The 20,865-nt window shown below is 44.7% G+C and overlaps 1 protein-coding gene across 2 annotated transcripts in view; it reads right to left on the bottom strand.

The window, feature by feature from the left end:
* The window catches only part of LOC126293434 (uncharacterized), a 368,783-nt gene that overhangs the window by 122,645 nt on the left and 225,273 nt on the right, over positions 1-20,865 (bottom strand). The window lies entirely within an intron of this gene.

The following is a 20,865-nucleotide window of genomic DNA, read 5'->3' as shown; positions in this document are numbered from 1 at the left end:
ACAATGTCATCGGCAAACCTCGAAGGACTTGGAAGAGCAGTTGAACGGAATGGACTGTCTTTAAAGGAGGATATAAGATGAACATCAACAAAAGCAAAACGAGGATAATAGAATGTAGTCGAATTGTCGGGTGATGCTAAGGGAATTAGATTAGAAAATGACACTTAAAGCAGTAATGAGATGATGGTCGAAGTAGAAAGGATATAAAACGTAGACTGGCAACGGCAGGAAAAGTGTTTCGAAAGAATAGGAATTTGTTAACATCGAGTATAGATTTAAATTTTAGGCAGTCTTTTCTGAAGGTATTTGTATGGAGTGTTGCCATGTATGGAAGTGAAACATGGTCGATGAACAGTTCACACAAGAAAGAATCGAAGCTTTCGAAATGTAGTGTTACAGAAGAAAGCTGAGGGTTAGAAGAGTAAATCACGTATCTAATGAGTAGGTACTGAATAGAATTGCACAGAAAGGAAATTTGTGGCACAACCTGACTTGAAGAACGTATCGGTTGATGGGACACATTCTTTGACATTACAGGATCACCAGTTTAGTACTGTAAGGATGTGTAGGGGGTAAAATCCGTAAATGAGGACAAAGAGATGAGTACAGTAAGCAGATTCTGGAGGATGTTTCTTGCAGTGGTTATTCGGAGATGAAGAGACTTCCACAGGCTAGAATAGCAAGGAGAGCAGCGTTAAACCAGTCTTCGGACTAAAGACTAAATGGCAGCAGCAACAACAACAATGACAGTAGTATATTCCTATGGCAGAACGGTGAATTTGAGACAGAATTCCCAGAAGCTTTTGAGTGGATGAGAAGGGATGCCATTTGCGCAGCAGTTTAGCCGTTTAGTAATTTAGATTCACAGACAGAGTCACGTGTAAGCGAGGATACTCCCGTAAAATAGTATATTGTCTGACTAAATAAACAGACAAGTATTTCTTACATTTTGCTACTCACCCTTTGATATAGTAGGTGGTGGGAGATTATGTTTACTTTCATTTAGATACAGCAAGCTTGAATGCGATCGTACTGTATCTTTGCTTCATAAATTGTCATCAAGAGAATTTCTTTCGTATGGAATTCTAATGAGGTAAAACAAAGTAGAATTTTGAATATGTGCTAGTAAATTTCTTTCATATATTAGATCCACTCCAAGCCAAAGTTATCTATGATTTTGAATTGTGGGATTTTAATAATATCACTGAAAATATTTGATAGTGCCGCCTATGACGAAAATCGTGCAACTTCTTTAACGTAATGTTGAAAATTTCAGATTGTTTCTTCAGATATGCAGTACGTTAAAAATCTTGTTTTCAAATATATGCCTCTTGCCACGCAATAGTATTCCTTATATAATGCACACGACTTTGAATAACACTTTACTTTCAGATTACATTTTCAACATAATCTTATATTAATTCAGCCACGTAGAACAAGCAGAGTCAGATCAGCAAAGGAATGCGATGTGAATGCGAATGCTAATGAGTCTACATTGTTTCGTGGTTTACATGTCAACTGCGTAAAAATACTCCCGGCAAGTAGTGACGTAGTTCATATTGTGTCTCTAAGTATGCTGTTACATAATCATAGCCAGTATTTCGACATTAACTATTATTACTTATACGTAACTAAGAAACTATGAGAGCTACGTAAAAACTCTTAAATTCAAGGAAAGATGAGCCACAGTTGGTTACTGGGTCGGTAGTATGGTGCGGTGTCTAACAGCTTTTCGAAACGTAGTGCGCAAAATATCGATAAATACCGTGTGGGTTTCACGCGTGGAGAACCAGTACGGCTGCGGGAAAACCTAGCTTCCATGTCAGGGCGCGGGTAGCGGTCGATCCTCTGGAAAAGAACGTCGCTTAGCGCGGTTCGAGTGCTGTCGACTGCCATCGAGTATCGACTGCGGCTCTCGACCTTGTCGGGGACGCCCCCCGTAGAGCACTCGATTTGCATTCCGTGTGACGTCACGCGGCGAGTGGAGATGAGCCGGCGAACTGCTCCATTGCTTTCAGTTCGTCATATGCTGAGCTGGCGATGACGTCTATCTCATAACGTCATTCTCTGATTCCGTAACTACCGAAAAGAGTCTTTTAGACTAGGTAGTGAATTTGTGACACAGTCCTCGACACCTGGGCCCCTCATGTGTTTACTATGGTGCAACATTTAGCTATCTATGTAAAAGATGAGTGCGCAAGGTGGTGTCCAAACAACCCGGAACTGTTTATTAAAGGCTATATACAGAGTGATTCAAAAAGAATACCACAACTTTAGGAATTTAAAACTCTGCAACGACAAAAGGCAGAGCTAAGCACTATCTGTCGGCGAATTAAGGGAGCTATAAAGTTTCATTTAGTTTTACATTTGTTCGCTTGAGGCGCTGCTGACTAGGCATCAGGGTCAGTTGATGCTAAGATGGCAACCGTTCAACAGAAAGCTTTTTGTGTTATTGAGTACGGCAGAAGTGAATCGACGACAGTTGTTCAGCGTGCATTTCGAACGAAGTATGGTGTTAAACCTCCTGATAGGTGGTGTATTAAACATTGGTATAAACAGTTTACAAGAATGGGTGTTTGTGCAAAGGGAAAAGTTCTGGACGTCCGAGAACGAGTGATGAAAATGTAGCACGAATCCAGCAAGCATTTGTTCGCAGCCCAGGAAAATCGACTCGCAGAGCTAGCAGAGAGCTGCAAATTCCACAATCAACTGTATGGAGAGTCCTACGAAAAAGGTTAGTTATGAAACCTTATCGTCAACTACCCGAGGCGATGGATCGGCCGCCAGGCAGCCCGTGACAGAGCACTTCATCACTGGCCTCCAAGATGCCCTGATCTTACCCCTCTGCGATTTTTTCTTATGGGGGTATCTTAAGGATATGGTGTTTCAGGCACCTCTCCCAGCCACCATTGATGATTTGAAACGAGAAATAACAGCAGCTATCCAAACTGTTACGTCTGATATGCTACAGAGAGTGTGGAACGAGTTGGAGTATCGGGTTGATATTGCTCGAGTGTCTGGAGGGGGCCATATTGAACACCTTTGAACTTGTTTTTGAGTGAAAAAAAAACCTTTTTAAATACTCTTTGTAATGATGTATAACAGAAGGTTATATTATGTTTCTTTCATTAAATACACATTTATAAAGTTGTGATATTGTTTTTGAATCACTCTGTATTTTCAAATTGCATACGAAACAACGTTATCGCCTTGAAAATAACTCTCCATTAGAACTAATGCATTTTTCGCACTGGTGCTCCCACTGTTCGATACATTTTTTTTTAGTCATCATTAGAAATGGCTGACAGCTGTTGCCCAGTTTTTATCTTGCTTCTATAACGCTGTCAAATCGGTATCCTTTTATGTCCCTTTTCGCCCGTGGAAATAGAAAAATCCGGCCACTGTGGCCGGTTCTAAGCGCTTCAGTCCGGAACCGCGCTGCTGCTGCGGTCGCAGGTTCGAATCCTGTCTCGGGCATGGATGTGTGTGATGTCCTTAGGTTAGTTAGGTTTAAGTAGTTCTAAGTTCTAGGGGACTGATGACCACAGCAGTTGAGTCCCATAGTGCTCAGAGCCATTTGAACCATTTTTGATACGCAGTCAACATGGGTTTAGAAAGCATCGTTCCTGTGAAAAATAACTAGCTCTTTTTCACATGAAGTGCTGAGTGCTATTGACAAGCGATTTCAGATGGATTCCGTATTTCTGGATTTCCGGAAGGCTTTGACACAGTACCACACAAGTGGCTTGTAGTGAAATTGCGTGCTTATGGAATATGGTCTCAGTTATGTGACTGGATTTGTGACTTTCTGTCAGAGGGGTCACAATTCATAGTAATTGATGGAAAGTTAGCGAGTAAAACAGAGGTGATTTCTGGCGTTCCCCAACGTAGTGTTATAGGCCCTTTGCTGTTCCTTATCTATATAAACGATTTGGGAGGTAGAGCAGCCTCTAGGTTTTTTTGCAGATGACGCTGTTTATCGACAAATAAAGTCATCAGAAGATCAAAACAAATTCAAAGGAGATTTATAAAAGATATCTGTATTGTGCGAAAATTGGCAACTGGCCCTAAGTAACAAAAGTGTGAGCTGATCCACATGGGTGCTAAAAGGAACTCAAACTTCGGTTACACTATAAATAAGTTAAATCTAAAGGCCGTAATTTCAACCAAATACCTAGGAATTACATTAAGAACAACTGAAATTGGAAGGGACACACAGAAAATGTTGGGGGAAGGCTTACAAAAGATTGCGTTTTATTGGCAGGACACTTAGAAAATGCAACAGATCTACTAAGGAGACTGCCTATACTACGCTTCTCCGTCCTCTTTTAGAATACTGCTGCGCGATGTGGGATACTTACCAGATAAGATTGACGGAGTACATCGAAAAAGTTCAAAGAAGAGGAGAGAGTGTCCCTGAAATGATACAGGATTTTGGATGGACATCATTAAAACAAAGGCGTTTTTATTTCGGAATTTCTCCTCTGAAAGCGGAAGTGTTGTTGACGCCGACCTACATAGGCAGAAACGATCACCATGATAAAATAATAAAATAAGGAAAATCGGTGCGCGTACAGAAAGATATAGGTGTTCGTTCTTTCCACGCGCTATGTGGGATTGGAATGATAGAGAATTGTGAAGATGTTTCGATAAACCCTGTGTCGGGCACTTAAATGTGATTTGCAGAGTATCAATGTAGATGTAGAAAAATGTGCGCTGAGCGATGTGCCCTGAAACGCGTGTGTCGGCACCAGCATTGCACTCTGTTGTCATATCTGCCTCTGAAAGGGCTCCTTTGAAAAGGAAGCGAGCCTTCAACGTCAACGTTCCCTTAGCAGAAGAAATTTTAAAAGTCGATACAAGGGCTACACAGAGATAAGAAGAAAATACGTAGGAAGTAAATCCACCTTCGCCCGGTATCTCATACAGACTAGTCACACGATACATAGTAAGAAAATCTTCTTACAACGAGGAAGTCGTACTTTATGGACATATGTGGTCCAGTCACATTAATTTGACAGCCGTCTGTGTTTGACGTTAACGAGCAATATTCTCTCTCAGACGGTAAGTGGCAGCAGTAGCAGTGGAGGTATACGAAGTGCGACAATAAAGTAATGAGACTGATTTTCTTTGCCACATGTGACAACCCTGCAGGCTTGCGTACGCACAATATCTTCGACCTTGGTCTATCAGCTGCTTCTAGTCCAAGTGGCACATCGATGCAACTGCTCAGTCGTGAGTTGTGCTGTAGTAAGTTAACACGTGTTTGTGTCTCTCGTCACGGATATGGAACCGCATAATATTGCGCAAAGGTATGCCATTTTTAAGTAGGTTGTTTAGGTTTTTTTTACTGGTAACGCCACATAGCGCTCTGTATGAAAAATCACTGGCTGTGCCGTGTGCTGTCTGTGGCTGGTTTGCATTGTCGTCTGCCATTGTAATGTTGGATGCTAACAGCGCGTAGCGTTGCGCAGTCGGAGGTGAGCCGCCAGCAGTGGTGGACGTGGGGAGAGAGATGGCGGAGTTTTGAAATTTGTAAGAATGGATGTCACGAACTGATTTATATATTATGACTATTAAGGTAAATACATTGTCTGTTCTGTATTAAAATCTTTCATTTGCTAAGTATGCCTGTCAGTAGTTAGTGCCTTCAGTAGTTAGAATCTTTTATTTAGCTGGCAGTATTGGCGCTCGCTGTATTGCAGTAGCTTGAGTAACGAAGATTTTTGTGAGGTAAGTGATTTGTGAAAGGTATATGTTAGTGTTAGGCAGGGCCATTCTTTCGTAGGGATTTTTGAAAGTCAGATTGCATTCCGCTAAAAATAGTGTGTGTCAGTTTAAGCACAGTTATTCATTAATTGTTCTAAGGGGACGTTTCACATTTCTTTTTGCGTTATATAGGGTGAAAACGCGACAACTTACAGTAAGCTTCAGAAGGCTTTTGGAGAGGAGGTTATGTCAAGAGCTCAAGTTTTTCGTTGGCATAAAATGTTTAGTGAAGGAAGAACGAATGTATAAGATGAAGACCGCAGTGGAGGAGTATCAACCTCTTGGACAGATGTTAACTTGGCCAGGATGCGTCAACTCGTACGATCTGATCGAAGATTATCAGTGAAAATGATTGCAGCAGAACTGAACATCAGTTATTATTAGATGAACCATTTCTCCATTGAAGACCTCGGTATGAGAAAGATTTGTGCAAAAATGGTCCCCAAAAATCTCTCACAACAACAGCGAGAAAAGTGGAAAAAATGTGGCAGCTAATCTATTAGAGCAAACGGAAATCAATTCAGAGTTGTTGAGCCGTGTTATCACTGGTGATGCAAGTTGGTTTTTTCAGTGCGATCCAGAGACAAAAAGCCAAAGTTCGCAATGGTTCTCAACGGGATCACCCAGACCAGACCAAAAAAAGCTCGCATGTCAACGTCAAAAGTGAAATGCATGCTTGTGTGCTGCTTTGATTCCAAGGGAATTGTTCATAAAGAGTGAGTGCCTCCTGGCTAAACAGTTAACCAATATTACTACAAAGAAATTTTAGAAAGACTCTGTAAAAGAGGTATTCGAGTCCGTGCCAACATTGCTGATAATTGGATTCTGCATCACGATAATGCTCCATTCCGTAATGCTCTGTCAGTACAGCAATTTTGAACCTCAGAACAAATTTCAGTACTACCACAGCCACCTTATTCACCAGATATCACTCTGTGCGACTTTTTTCTATTTCCAAGAGTCAAAACGGCGGTAAAGGGACACCGTTTTCAAACAACACAAGATGTCCAAAACGCTGTGACGAGGGTCTTGGAGAATATTACAGAACATGAGTTCCAGAAATGTTACCATCAATGGCGGAAGCGCTGGAAAAAGTGTGTGAAATCAGAAGGGGACTACTTTGAAGGAGACAACACTAAACTTCACTAAAACGGTAAGCAACATATATTTTTTTCCACATCAGTCTCAGTACTCTACTGTCGCACCTCGTATACCGCGTGTCGGGAGGCGCGGGTAAGCTGACAACAGTGCAGTTTTTGTCGTAATGTGGAAACGAAGGGAACTGATTTACCTGGCGTCGAAAAGGACATAGTCAAGGGCTTCCAGGCTGCACGGTGCACATGGTTCGCGCGGCTCCCCCCGTCGGAGGTGTAAGTCAGATTAAGTTGTGTGTGAGCCTAGGGACTGGACAACGGCCTTGCCACAGTGGATATACCGGTTCCCGTGAGATCACCGAAGTTAAGCGCTGTCGGGCGTGGTCGGCACTTGGATGGGTGACCATCCAGGGCGCCATGCGCTCTCGCCATTTTTCGGGCTGCACTCAGCCTCGTGATACCAATTGAGGAGCTACTCGACCGAATAGTAGCGGCTTCGGTCAAGAATATCATCAGTACGACCGCGAGAGCGGTGGGCTGACCCCACGCCCCTGCTATCCTCATCCTCCACCGAGGATGACATGGCGATGGGGTGGTCCAGGTAGGCCTAGGGGCTGATGGCCTCAGCAGTTTGGTCCCACAGGAACTTACCACAAATTTCCAAATGGCTTTCGGGCCGAGGGTGGAAGCATTTCCGAAACGGGTAACGTTGTTAACTGTTCCTATGCCACCGTGGTTAAAGTATATTGTGCATGATATAATGGCGCTGTCCAAAGCCTGCGCCGAGACAAGTGTGGTACACCAGGGGCCACAATTTAACAGGGGTCAGCGACGGCTATGGAATGTGTACAAGCGAACCATGGATGAAGGGTATCAGACGGATGCCATATTCCTTGACTTCCGGAAAGCGTTTGACTCTGTGCCCCACTGCAGACTCCTGACTAAGGTACGAGCATATGGGACTGGATCCCGAATATGTGAGTGGCTCGAAGACTTAAGTAGCAGAACCCAGTACGTTGTCCTCGATGGTGAGTGTTCATCGGAGGTGAGGGTATCATCTGGAGTGCCACAGGGAAGTGTGGTAGGTCCGCTGTTGTTTTCTATCTACATAAATGATCTTTTTGATAGGGTGGATAGCAAAGTGCGGCTGTTTGCTGACGATGCTGTGGTGTACGGGAAGGTGTCGCCGTTAAGTGACTAGGAGGATACAAGATGACTTGGACAGGATTTGTGATTGGTGTAAAGAATGGCAGCTAACTCGAAATATAGATAAATGTAAAATGATGCAGATGAATAGGGAAAAGAATCCCGTAATATTTGAATACTCCATTAGTAGTGTAGCGCTTGACACAGTCACGTCGATTAAATATTTGGGTGTAACATTGCAGAGCGATATGAGGTGGGACAAGCATGTAGTGGCAGTTGTGGGGAAGGCGGATAGTCGTCTTCGGTTCATTGGTAGAATTTTGGGAAGATGTGGTTGATCTGTAACGGAGACCGCTTACAAAACACTAATACGACCTATTCTTGAGTACTGTTCGAGCGTTTGTGATCCCTATCAGGTCGGATTGAGGGAGGACATAGAAACAATTCAGAGGCGTGCTGCTAGATTTGTTACTGGTAGCTTTGCTTATCACTCGAGTGTTACGGAAATGCGTCAGGAACTATGGTGGGAGTCTCTAGAGGAAAGGAGGCGTTCTTTTTGTGAATCGCTACTGAGGAAATTTATAGAACCAGCATTTGAGGCTGACTGCAGTACAATTTTACTGCCGCCAACTTACATTTCGCTGGAAGACCACAAAGATAAGATAGATTAGGGCTCGTACAGAGGCATATAGGCAGTCATTTTTCCCTCGTTCTGTTTGGGAGTGGAACAGGGAGATAGGATGCTAGGTGTGATACGAGGTAGCCTCCGCCACGCACCGAATGGTGGAGTGCGGAGTATGTATGTAGATGTAGAATGTGACTGTGCAGTGTATATGAACAAATAGAAATGTACGCACACCTGAAGAAATCCGGGAAAAATCACTGCAAGTGCAGTGTCCGCTAAGAATTACCAATTTCTCGGACGTATGGCGTCTCGCTATCGACACCTAGCTTTAAAGTCACTCCTCACGTTCGTAGCTGCATCCAGGTTTTATTAAAGATGTTGAGTTGCGTCCAAGCCGCGCTAGTTCCGTGTACAGTTCACTGTGTTCTAACTTTTGTCCGCTCAAGCTAGGGCACAGGTACTATTCGGAAATCGTATCGCATATTCTGATAATTTCTCTACGCTGATGGGGCTCATTATTTCCGCGTCTGAAACTGCGCAATTATAAACGGGATATTCCGCGTGCAGAAAAATTGCATAGCATGTCGACGCCACCACCGATAGCTTTTTCTATTTTTTACTTTTTATTTTATTTTTTCCGACGGTCGTCATTGCTCGTTACGTGCTCATAACAGGTGTCAAATGCATGACTTCACATGCAGATTGTGTGTGTGTGTGTGTGTGTGTGTGTGTGTGTGTGTGTGTGTGTGAGAGAGAGAGAGAGAGAGAGAGAGAGAGAGAGAGAGAGAGAGAGAGAGAGAGACAGGACGGTGGGATAGCTCTTCGCGCCCCCTCCATTTTTAACCCGTTTCTCTTTTTTATTTATTTTTTGCCATCTGCGGTCGTGGCTTTTAACTGCCGTACACCTCTGCAACCGCAGCGGGCGATTCGGAAAAGTGTCGGAAATTGCGAACCCCGTTTAAACGCTCTCTGGCCCCCTCGATACAGACGCCTGCAGCCAGAATTTTTGAAGTGCACAATTCAGCTCACCGATTTGCCACCGAAATCCTTCCTCTCTATTATGCCCAGAAAGTGCTGTGAGAGACGAATACGGCGCCAAAGTTACGCTGTCCGGGCAAACTGCGGGACACACAAGGTAAAACACGGTATGGAGCTCTACAAAAGTCTCGAAATGTATGTTTCACATGAAAGAAAATGTCTGCCACGAAAAGGTACCTCGTAACACCATTAACACCTTTAGAAGTAATGTTTCTGAATGTTGGACAGAAATATGGAACCGATGTAGGATATAACTGACAAGAGCGAGAAAGGGCCACAATGACAGATTAAAAAAAATTGACTTGCGTTGTGCTATGAAGATCTGCTAAACGTTATTTTACGTCACCGCGAAAAAACTGTCTAAATACAATTTCTGGAAAAAAATTAAAACTCCTAGAGGCGACGGAAAAAACGAAATGGAGGTTCACATGTTGGGAGGGTGTGAAATGTTATTTCAGAGATTACAAAATAAGGTGAAATTTACAAATAACTCAGCAGTATGAATTCTCTTAGTATGCTGTTGCGTTACCACCGGATTGGAGGCATCCACTGTTTTGGTTGATAAGGGTTTCACTGTATCGTCTCCTTTGGCAATTTGGTCCACAGTTTTTGTCAGTGTCCCGACTGCTGGATACACAAGCTGGCCTTCGTTTCCGGACGGCCAAATCGATGACAGTTGTTGATGGCACAGCACTGAAATTTGCAGCAATTTGCGGAAGGGTTGTACTTGGGATCCCTGGAACGATTCTTTTCAATCGTCGTAGCTCCGATTGTTACAGGATCTTTTTCCAGCGCAGCGATGTCGGAGATTTGATGTTTCATAGGATTCCTGATATGCACGGTACACTCATGAAATGGTCGTACAGGAAAATCCCCTCTTCATCGCTGCCTCGGAGATGCTGTGTCCCAACGCTCGTGCGCCGACTGTAGCACCACGTTGAAACTCACTTATATCTTGACAACCTACCATTGTAGCAGCAGTAGCCGATCTAACAACTGCACCAGTCACTTGTAAATAGGTGTTGCCGACCGCAGCGCCTTATTCTGTCTGTTGTCATATCTCTGTATTTGAATACACATTCCTGTACCACATTCTTTAGCATATCATCTTTGGTGTTTCATACATGTATTACAATAATCTCGCTACTTCATCACAGAATTCCTTTCGTTTTTGTCATTAGAGATGGATGTCCGTTGCGTTGCTATCGGGGGTGTTGGAGCGACTTCATGAAAGCTGATGCTACTGTTCTTATATGGATTAGGAACTTAGATATCGATGTTTGGGGGTTGGGTTGGGGTTGTTCTGGGGAAGGAGACCAGACAGCGATGTCATCGGTCTCATCGGATTAGGGAAGGACGGGGAAGGAAGTCGGCCATGCCCTTTGAAAGTAACCATCCTGGCATTTGCCTGGAGCGATTTAGGGAAATCATGGAAAACCTAAATCAGGATGGCCGGACGCGGGATTGAACCATCGTCCTCCCGAATGCGAGTCCAGTGACTAACCACTGCGCCACCTCGCTCGGTTCGACGTTTGGCTAGTTTTATATGTCGTTTTGGCTTTCTGTATTGTTACTATAGACGTATACTAATATTATATACCTGTATTTTTACACTAAATGTGAGCAGTACGAACAAATAAATCAAAAAAATTGGTTTCGTTGTGGGATTTTCTGCAAATTATATCAAAAGGACTGAGCATTCGTTTTCCGACGGACAGCAGTCAAACCCCCATCCTGCCTCACATTTATTTTAAAAACAAGCTACAAACGGTCTCATCTGCAATAAAACAATTATTTCAATTGCTACTGGTTTCGGTTAATAGGCGACCATCCTCGGGCCCCTATACTATGGTTGCAGCTGACAGCGGATTTGCTCTGTTCACCGCCACCAGCTACCGTCATGGTGTAACGGCCTGGTGATTGAGAGATATAATCAAAAGTATCCGGACAACCCCAGAAGCATTCGTTTTTCATATTAGGTGCATTGTTGTACCACCTACTGTCAGGTACCCCATATCAGCGACCTCAGAAGTCGTTAGCCATCGTGAGAGCAGAATGGGGTGCTCCGAGGAACTCACGTACTTCGAACATGGTCAGGAGATTGTGAGTCACTTGTGTCATAGGTATGTACGCGAGATTTCCACATTCCTAAACATCCCTAGGTTACTGTTTCCGATGTGGTAGTGAAGTGGAATCGTGGAGGAACACATACAGCACACTAAAGTACAGGAAGACTTCGTCTGTTGACTGACGGAGACTGCCGACAGTTGAAGAGGGACGTAGTGTGTAATAGGCAGACATCTATCCAAACCATCAATCAGGAGTTCCAAACTATATCACGATCCATTGCAAGCACTTTGACAGTTAGGCGTGAGGGGGGAAAATTGGATTTCATGGTCGAGCGGCTGTTCATAAGCCACACATTACGCTGGTAAATATCCGACGACGCCTCACTTGGTGAAAGGAGCATAAACATTGGATGATTGAACAATGGAATAACGATGTGTGGAGTGACGAATCACGATACACAAAGTGGCGACGCGATGGGTATGGCGAATGCCCGCTGAACGTCACTGTCAGCATGTGTAGTGCCAACAGTAAAATTCGGAGGTGGTGGTGGTGGTGGTGGTGGTGTTGGTGTTGTTGTTATGGTGTGGTCATGTTTTTCATGGAGGGGCTTTGTACCCTTTGTTGTTTTGCGTGGCACTATCACAGCGCAGGCCTACGTTGATATTTTAAGCAATGTAGTATCTCTTTATATTCTACTAATTATCACTGCACAATTCTATGAGTGAATTATGTTTCCTGCTTGACCATCTATATACTCGCAGAATCGATGCGCAAAGTAGTAGTTCAGTACTATTACTATTCCATGAGCGCATAATTACTCTTTGTAATTTTCTGTCTGGTGTGTTGAGGGGACTTCTATGATTTTCTCCCTGCCGAATAGCCGCAATGAATTATTGTAATTTTGCTATCGAGATAACTGGAAGGAAGAGACTGAAAATATACTGTATGCTACTCGAGAAAATATATACTGAGCATTTACGTCAAAGGTGTGTAAGGTATCTCATTATATATGTATTCTCTAATTGGAAATTTGCACGGAGGTGTCGTTTCGTTGGTGATCAGAAGGGAACATCGGATGAATTGGAAACGAACCTGCAATTACCAGATCCAAGAGCTTCATTATTTCAGCGGATAATTAAATTCTATCAAAGCTAACTTTCCGCTTGATCTGAGGTTTCCTGGCTCACTACGCAACGCAAAAAAACCAAGGCATTTAATTTACACAGGATTGCAGATCGCTTCGAATCATCGAGACTGCGGACAGGGAGAGTCATCGTCCGATTCTGATGAAACAAGTAAAGCTTAATTATAACTTTCTTGAGCGACTGTGATGACTGGCTGCTTATGAACGAGATCATTAATAAAATTCTAATAACTAACTTTCCTCCTCACCAGCAACCAGTATAAACACAATATTAATTAATATTATAGCACCTACTTGCTACCCATTGTTGAAGAGCAATTCGGGGATGGCGATTGCAACTTTGAACACGATAGAGAACCTGTTCATAATGCACGACCCGTGACGGAGACGTTACACGACAATAACATCCCTGTTATGGACTGGCCTGCACACCTTTGCGATGTTTTGGATCGCCGACTTCGTAACATGCCTCACTGACCAACATCGATACCTCTCCTCGGTGCAGCACTCTGTGAAGAATGGGCTCCCATTCCCCAAGAAACCTTCCAGCATCTGACTGAACGTATGCCTGCGAGAGTGGAGGCTATCATCAAGGCTGAGGGTGGGACAACACCATATCGAATTCAGCCAGGTTTCCGGATACTTTTGATCAAATATATATAATGACCTAGACCGGTACCCATTGAAATGTTTCATTGGGGTTGAGACTGTTTTAATGCAATTTTTAAAGTACTTTTAGCCAACCGCCGTTTCTCCACTAGAAATCTCAAAAATTACTCGGATTTATATTTTTGTGATGCCCCGATTAATAAAGGCAAACGCTTGTATGTTTCCTTCGGGAAGAAAGAATAAAGACACCCATTTCCTCCCTGTAGTAGGCCTTGTGCTCCATTTTTAATGTCCCCGCATCGACAGGATTTTAAGTCGAGATCTTCATCTTTCGTCAGCTTGAAGCATCATCAACACAAGAGGCGCAGTATACGGAGACGGCAGGTGTAATGCAGAGGAATCGTAAATTCTGCCACGTATAGGAAGTAGGAGGGGTGTGCAGCGAAGGACTGGGAAGGGGGGAGGGGGGAGGGGGGAGGGGGGAGGTGAACTTCTGTTGTGGGCGTGAGGAGAGGGCGGAGTGATGGAAGAGCGTGTCCGCATGACGGATTGGCCGCCAAGTTTTAAATGAAACAACTTGTCGCGTGGGCAGCCATAAGCCTGTGTGTTTGCCGTGCGGATCGCGCACCGCGAATTTCACCACCCGTTCTGATTGAGGTGTCACCGAAATCAAACGCAACGGGGCTCGGGGTTTGTTTTGGAAGATTGTCGGGAACATTTTTTATACGTGCTGCAACGTCCGCTACAGTCGTCAGCGCATGCTGACTTGCTGCGGGTGGGCGGCAAGTTCTCGATTTGTGTCTGAATAAACAGGTGCGCGGTGCAGCGATTTTTTAAACAGTGGAAGGTGCGATTCTCCGTCCGGCCGTACTGCTTCTAACAGTGGATGGCACACGCCCGCCAACACCTACTTCGTCCAGATTTCTGGTACATGCAGGACTTGGCCAGAAATGAAGCTGACAGAAGTGGAAGTTCCAGATGGCCAAGAATTTAGAAACTCGCGGACTCACGGTTCTGCCGGCCGTTGTGGCAGAGCGCTTATAGGCGCTTCAGTCCGGAACCGCGCTGCTGCTGCGGCCGCAGGTTTGAATCCTGCCTCGGTCATGTATGTGTGTGATGTCCTTAGGTTAGTTAGGTTTAAGTTGTTGTAAGTCTAGGGGACTGATGACCTCAGATGTTAAGTCACATAGTGCATAGAGCCATTTGAGCCAGTTTGAACTGATGTTCCTGTACACAATTATGTGCATGTAGGCAGTTAATCCATTCCAGGAATCATGCATCTCGACGTTGATACTGGCAAGTTTATAGCACCTAGGAATTCCAAGACTTTCTAATATCTTTTCATTTGAAGTTTGAAGTCGTGTAACAACTAACAAAAGGAATGTTTTTCGTATGATATCATTACAAATTAACGATTTTCTGATATTTTCTCTTTAGTTCCACAGTCAAACGTTTCTTCTTGCCAAATTTCAACATTATTCAAAAAGAATGGCTCTGAGCACTATGGGATTTAGCATCTTAGGTCATCAGTCCCCTAGAACTTAGAACTACTTAAACCTAGCTAACCTAAGTACTCCACACAAATTCATGCCCGAGGCAGGATTCAAACCTGCTCGGCCACTTCGGCTGGCTTCATGATTGTAAGCGAAGGAGAAGTGACCTGTAGGTTTTACTGACTGAGTTTGGGAATATCGAAATATGTTTTTATAAATGGCCATTTCTTTTAATTGCACTGACTCAGAAGCATAATCTTTTTACTCCACCAGAGTACTGTAGTCATCAGTACGTCACATAAATGTCAATTTATCACGTCCACTCGTTCCTGGAAGAAACGGGTCTTAACAGACGGACGGACAGATAAACGAGAAAAAGAAAATTTTAGTATAGTTTCAAATTCCCAAAATGGCTCTGAGCACTATGCGACTTAACATCTATGGTCATCAGTCGCCTAGAACTTAGAACTAATTAAACCTAACTAACCTAAGGACATCACACACATCCATGCCCGAGGCAGGATTCGAACCTGCGACCGTAGCAGTCGCACGGTTCCGGACTGCGCGCCTAGAACCGCGAGACCACCGCGGCCGGCTCAAATTCCCAATTTTCGGGTTTTCCCCCAATTTCTACAGTTAAACCTTGGTTGTTGGTAGATGTCATGGTTTGAGGTCAACGGGAAGTACGCTGTAGGATTTGATGACAGTTTGCGAGAATCAAAAAATGTGAATACATTCCCACTGCATTCTTATCGTTGCACACCTAAATTTTCCTCACCGAACACTTTAGATTTTTATTCATATCTTGCTACGCAGTGTGGGATCCGCACCAGGTGGGTCTGACGGATGCCATCGAATAAGTACAAAGAAGGGCAGCTCGTTATGTATTATTGCGAAATAGGGGAGATAGTGCCACAGACACGATACGTGAATTGGAGTGGCAATCATTAAAACAAATGAGTTTTTCATTGCGACCTTCTCCTCCGATTGCGAAAGCATTCTGTCGGTACCCATCTACATAGGGAGAAATGATGATCACTATAAAATAAGAGAAATCAGGGCTCGCACAGAAAAATTTAAGTGCTCGTTTCCTTCGCGCACCTTTCGAGAGTGGAACGGTAGGGAGACAGCTTGAAGGTGGTTTGTAGAACCTTTTGCCAGGCACTTCATTGTGAATAGCAGAGTAATCACGTAGATGTAGATGTAGGCTACCTCAAAGTCGTACACACAGGATTCATTTATGGTACTAATACACGAATCCAACGAATTATGGATATTTAAGCTTCTGAAACATATTGTGGAAAAAAAATTGTGCCTGCCATACTTCTTTAAGTACGTTTGTGAACTGTGGCAACTTAAACAATAGCCATATCCAACACAGTCACTACGCTACAGAACATTGTTTAATATGTGCCTATATGGGAGATTCAGCTGCCCCTACCGATTCCATTTAATGCAACCTGCAATGTTATGTCGTCCTTGTTGAGAGTTAGCGCATGATGTTTCTCCGGTTTCCCTGCATGCAGTATAAATCTTCGATACATATCTTCTTGAGACTACATACTCCGGCTACCGTGGTTACGAAAGCGCGCTCTCTACGAGCACCAACTATTTGTCCACATTCGAATTCCGATACAACGCACCCAAAACTATACTACCACAGTTCTGACCGCGAATGACACTTGCAAAGTACTGAGGACACTGGACGGGTGCCGGCCATGGCCAAATACACTCCTGGAAATTGAAATAAGAACACCGTGAATTCATTGTCCCAAGAAGGGGAAACTTTATTGACACATTCCTGGGGTCAGATACATCACATGATCACACTGACAGAACCACAGGCACATAGACACAGGCAACAGAGCATGCACAATGTCGGCACTAGTACAGGGTATATCCACCTTTCGCAGTAATGCAGGCTGCTATTCTCCCATGGAGACGATCGTAGAGATGCTGGATGTAGTCCTGTGGAACGGCTTGCCATACCACTTCCACCTGGCGCCTTAGTTAGACCAGCGTTCGTGCTGGACGTGCAGACCGCGTGAGACGACGCTTCATCCAATCCCAAATATTCTCAATGGTGGACAGATCCGGAGATCTTGCTGGCCAGGGTAGTTGACTTACACCTTCTAGAGCACGTTGGGTGGCACGGGATACATGCGGACGTGCATTGTCCTGTTCGAACAGCAAGTTCCCTTGCCGGTCTAGGAATGGTAGAACGATGGGTTCGATGACGGTTTGGATGTACCGTGCACTATTCAGTGTCCCCTCGACGATCACCAGAGGTGTACGGCCAGTGTAGGAGATCGCTCCTCACACCATGATGCCAGGTGTTGGCCCTGTGTGCCTCGGTAGCATGCAGTCCTGATTGTGGCGCTCACCTGCACGGCGCCAAACACGCATACGACCATCATTGGCACCAAGGCAGAAGCGACTCTCATCGCTGAAGACGACACGTCTCCATTCGTCCCTCCATTCACGCCTGTCGCGACACCACTGCAGGCGGGCTGCACGATGTTGGGGCGTGAGCGGAAGACGGCCTAACGGTGTGCGGGACCGTAGCCCAGCTTCATGGAGACGGTTGCGAATGGTCCTCGCCGATACCCCAGGAGCAACAGTGTCCCTAATTTGCTGGGAAGTGGCGGTGCGGTCCCCTACGGCACTGCGTAGGATGCTACGGTCTTGGCGTGCATCCGTGCGTCGCTGCGGTCCGGTCCCAGGTCGACGGGCAGGTGCACCTTCCGCCGACCACTGGCGACAACATCGATGTACTGTGGAGACCTCACGCCCCACGTGTTGAGCAATTCGGCGGTACGTCCACCCGGCCTCCCGCATGCCCACTATACGCCCTCGCTCAAAGTCCGTCAACTGCACATACGGTTCACGTCCACGCTGTCGCGGCATGCTACCAGTGTTAAAGACGGCGATGGAGCTCCGTATGCCACGGCAAACTGGCTGACACTGACGGCGCTGTGCACAAATGCTGCGCAGCTAGCGTCATTCGACGGCCAACACCGCGGTTCCTGGTGTGTCCGCTGTGCCGCGCGTGTGATCATTGCTTGTACAGCCCTCTCGCAGTGTCCGGAGCAAGTATGGTGGGTCTGACACACCGGTGTCGATGTGTTCTTTTTTCCATTTCCAGGAGTGTATAACGACGCAACCTGCAGGCTTGGCTAGCATTTACACTATGTAATCAAAAGTATCTGGACACCCCCAAAGACGTACGTTTTTCATATTAGGTGCATTGTGCTGCCACATACTTCCAGGTACTCCATATCAGCGACCTGATTCGACATCGTGAGAGGGCAGACTGGGGCGCTCCGCGGGACTCACGGACTTCGAACGTGGTCAGGTGATTGGGTGTCACTTGTGTCATACGTCTGTACGCGAGATTTCCACATTCCTAAACATCCCTAGGGCCACTGTTTCCCATGTGATAGTGAAGTGGAAACGTGAACGGACACGTACAGCACAAAAGCGTACAGGCCGACCTAGTCTGTTGACCGACAGAGACCGCCGACAGTTGAAGAGGGTCGTAATGTGTAATAGGCAGACATGTATCCAGATCATCACATAGGGAGGTCAGAAAACTTTGATTTCATGGTTAAGTGGTTGCTCATAAGGCACACATCACGCCAGTAAATGTCAAAAAGACGCCTCGCTTGGTGTAATGAGCGTAAACATTGGACGATTGAACAGTGGAAAAGCGTTGTGTGGAGTGACGAATCACGGTACACAATGTGACGATACAATGGGTGTGGGTATGGCGGATGCCCGGTGAACGTCATCTGCCAGCGTGTGTAGTGCCAACAGAAATATTCGGAGGCGGTGGTGTAATGAAGTGGTCGTGTTTTTTATGGAGGCGGCTTGCCTTTCACCCCTATTTGTTTTGCGTAGCACTGTCACATCACACGCTTACAATGATGTTTTAAGCACCTTGTTGCTTCCCACTGTTGAAGAGCAATTTGGGAATGACGACTGCATCTTTCAACACGAACGAGCACCTATTCGTAATGCACAGCCTGTGGCGGAGTAGTTACACGACAGTAACATCCCTGTAATTGTCTGGCCTGCACAGAGTCCAGACCTGAATCCTATAGAATACCTTTGGAATGTATTGGAACTCCGGCTATGTGCCAGGCCTCACCGACCGACATCGATACCACTCCTCAGTGCAGCAGTCCGTGAAAAATGGGCTGCCGTTCCCCAAGAAATCTTCCAGCATTGAACGTATACCTGCGAGATGGAAGCTGTAAAGCCAACACCATACTGAATTCCAGCATTACGGATGGAAGGCGCCACAAACTTTTAAGTAATTTTCTGCCAGGTGTCCGGATACTTTTGATGACGTAGTGTATGTTCGAGCATGCATTTCATGCAGTGTTACCATATTTTTGGGCAATCTATGCATGTTGTAGCCATACAGACTGTGCTTTTTCTGCCTTAGCTACCAATTATTTATATTACACTTCCCTTACGTTTTTTTATCACGTATTAAATTTAAGTCTCTGAACAATAGTTTCGTTGTCTTAATCATTAACTGAAGTACGTAGAACGCCTTATTCGATGTAGGCAGCCGGCCGAGCGGTTCTAGGCGGTTCAGTCTGGAACAGGGCGACCGCTAGGTCGCAGGTTCTAATCCTGCCTCGGGTATGGACGTGTGTGATGTCCTTACGTTAGTTGGATTTAAATAGTTCTAAATCTAGGGGACTGATGACCTCAGTTGTTAAGTCCCATTGTGCTCAGAGTAATTTTTTTCTATGTGGGAGAGGGTATCATCGTCCAAATCTTGCTGAGTTAAATTAATCAGTAAATAAAAATAAAAGCAACTAAAACAATCTAGTCTATAGAGACTGAAATTTGCGTGGGTACGCTTTAAAAAAAAAAAAAAATAAGCGGGTGTGAAAAATGGGACCTCAGTAGATGAGCACTGAGGAAGAATGGGTGTACAATTTGCTTGAAACAACCGCATGCAGCTTTTTATTAAGGGAGATTGCTGAGGAAATACGTAGTTTCACGCCACGTTAAAAGCGAATAACAACAAAGCGTTATTCAATAACTGAAGCGTGCCGCAACAAGTGGGAGATTTCATTACAGTTTAATATATATATAAGGCGCGTGGGCCGCGAGAATTCTCGAGCGCGGAATTGGGTCTAATAGGCGTTAAACTGCAAAATAACCGTGGCACGTGTGTTAATTTCTGTCCGCGCCGATGGCGGATTTCGGCCTCCACGCGCGCTGTAAAAACTGGACAGCTTTTTTCTCGTGTTATTTTGGAGCTTGGAGGCCTAGCATTGCGCAAAGTCTGTCAATGTTATGGGAAAAACGCCTGCCTTGCCCGGAGGACACAAGGCGAATGAATGGCGGTGGACTTCATTATGCATAAGACATATCATGTGGTATAGGGACAGTTACAAGGGCATGTCACGATGTTGGGATTGTGGATTTATTTGAAACTTTGTACACCTTTAGTGGGCTTTAAAACAACATAATATGGAAGTAGGTAGGTGCACTACTCCGGCAATTTCGAGAAGATCGCAAGAGAAATTGCGCGCGTCTGTCATGTAAGTATGGACCTGTTTCAAGCGGCTGGCCGAAAGAAGTCATTGTGTCATGAAATTAGTGTTCACGTTAAAGAGAAAGTCGTAGACGAGGCGACATTTCGATTTCTTCTAACTCTAGTTTTTTTAATCTATATTTTTCATCATTGGTCACATTATTTAATTTATATGACATTCGAGATGTAATACCAGGTGATCAAAAAGTCAGTATAAATTTGAAAACTAAATAAATCACGGAATAATGTAGATAGAAAGGTACAAATTGACACACATGCTTGGAATGACATGGGGTTTTATTAGAACTAAAAAAATA

Source organism: Schistocerca gregaria, chromosome 10, assembly GCF_023897955.1.
Source record: "Schistocerca gregaria isolate iqSchGreg1 chromosome 10, iqSchGreg1.2, whole genome shotgun sequence".
In the NCBI taxonomy this organism is placed as follows: Eukaryota; Metazoa; Arthropoda; class Insecta; order Orthoptera; family Acrididae; genus Schistocerca; species Schistocerca gregaria.
Note: the sequence above shows the minus strand (reverse complement) of the source record. Positions and strands in the feature narration are given on the sequence as shown.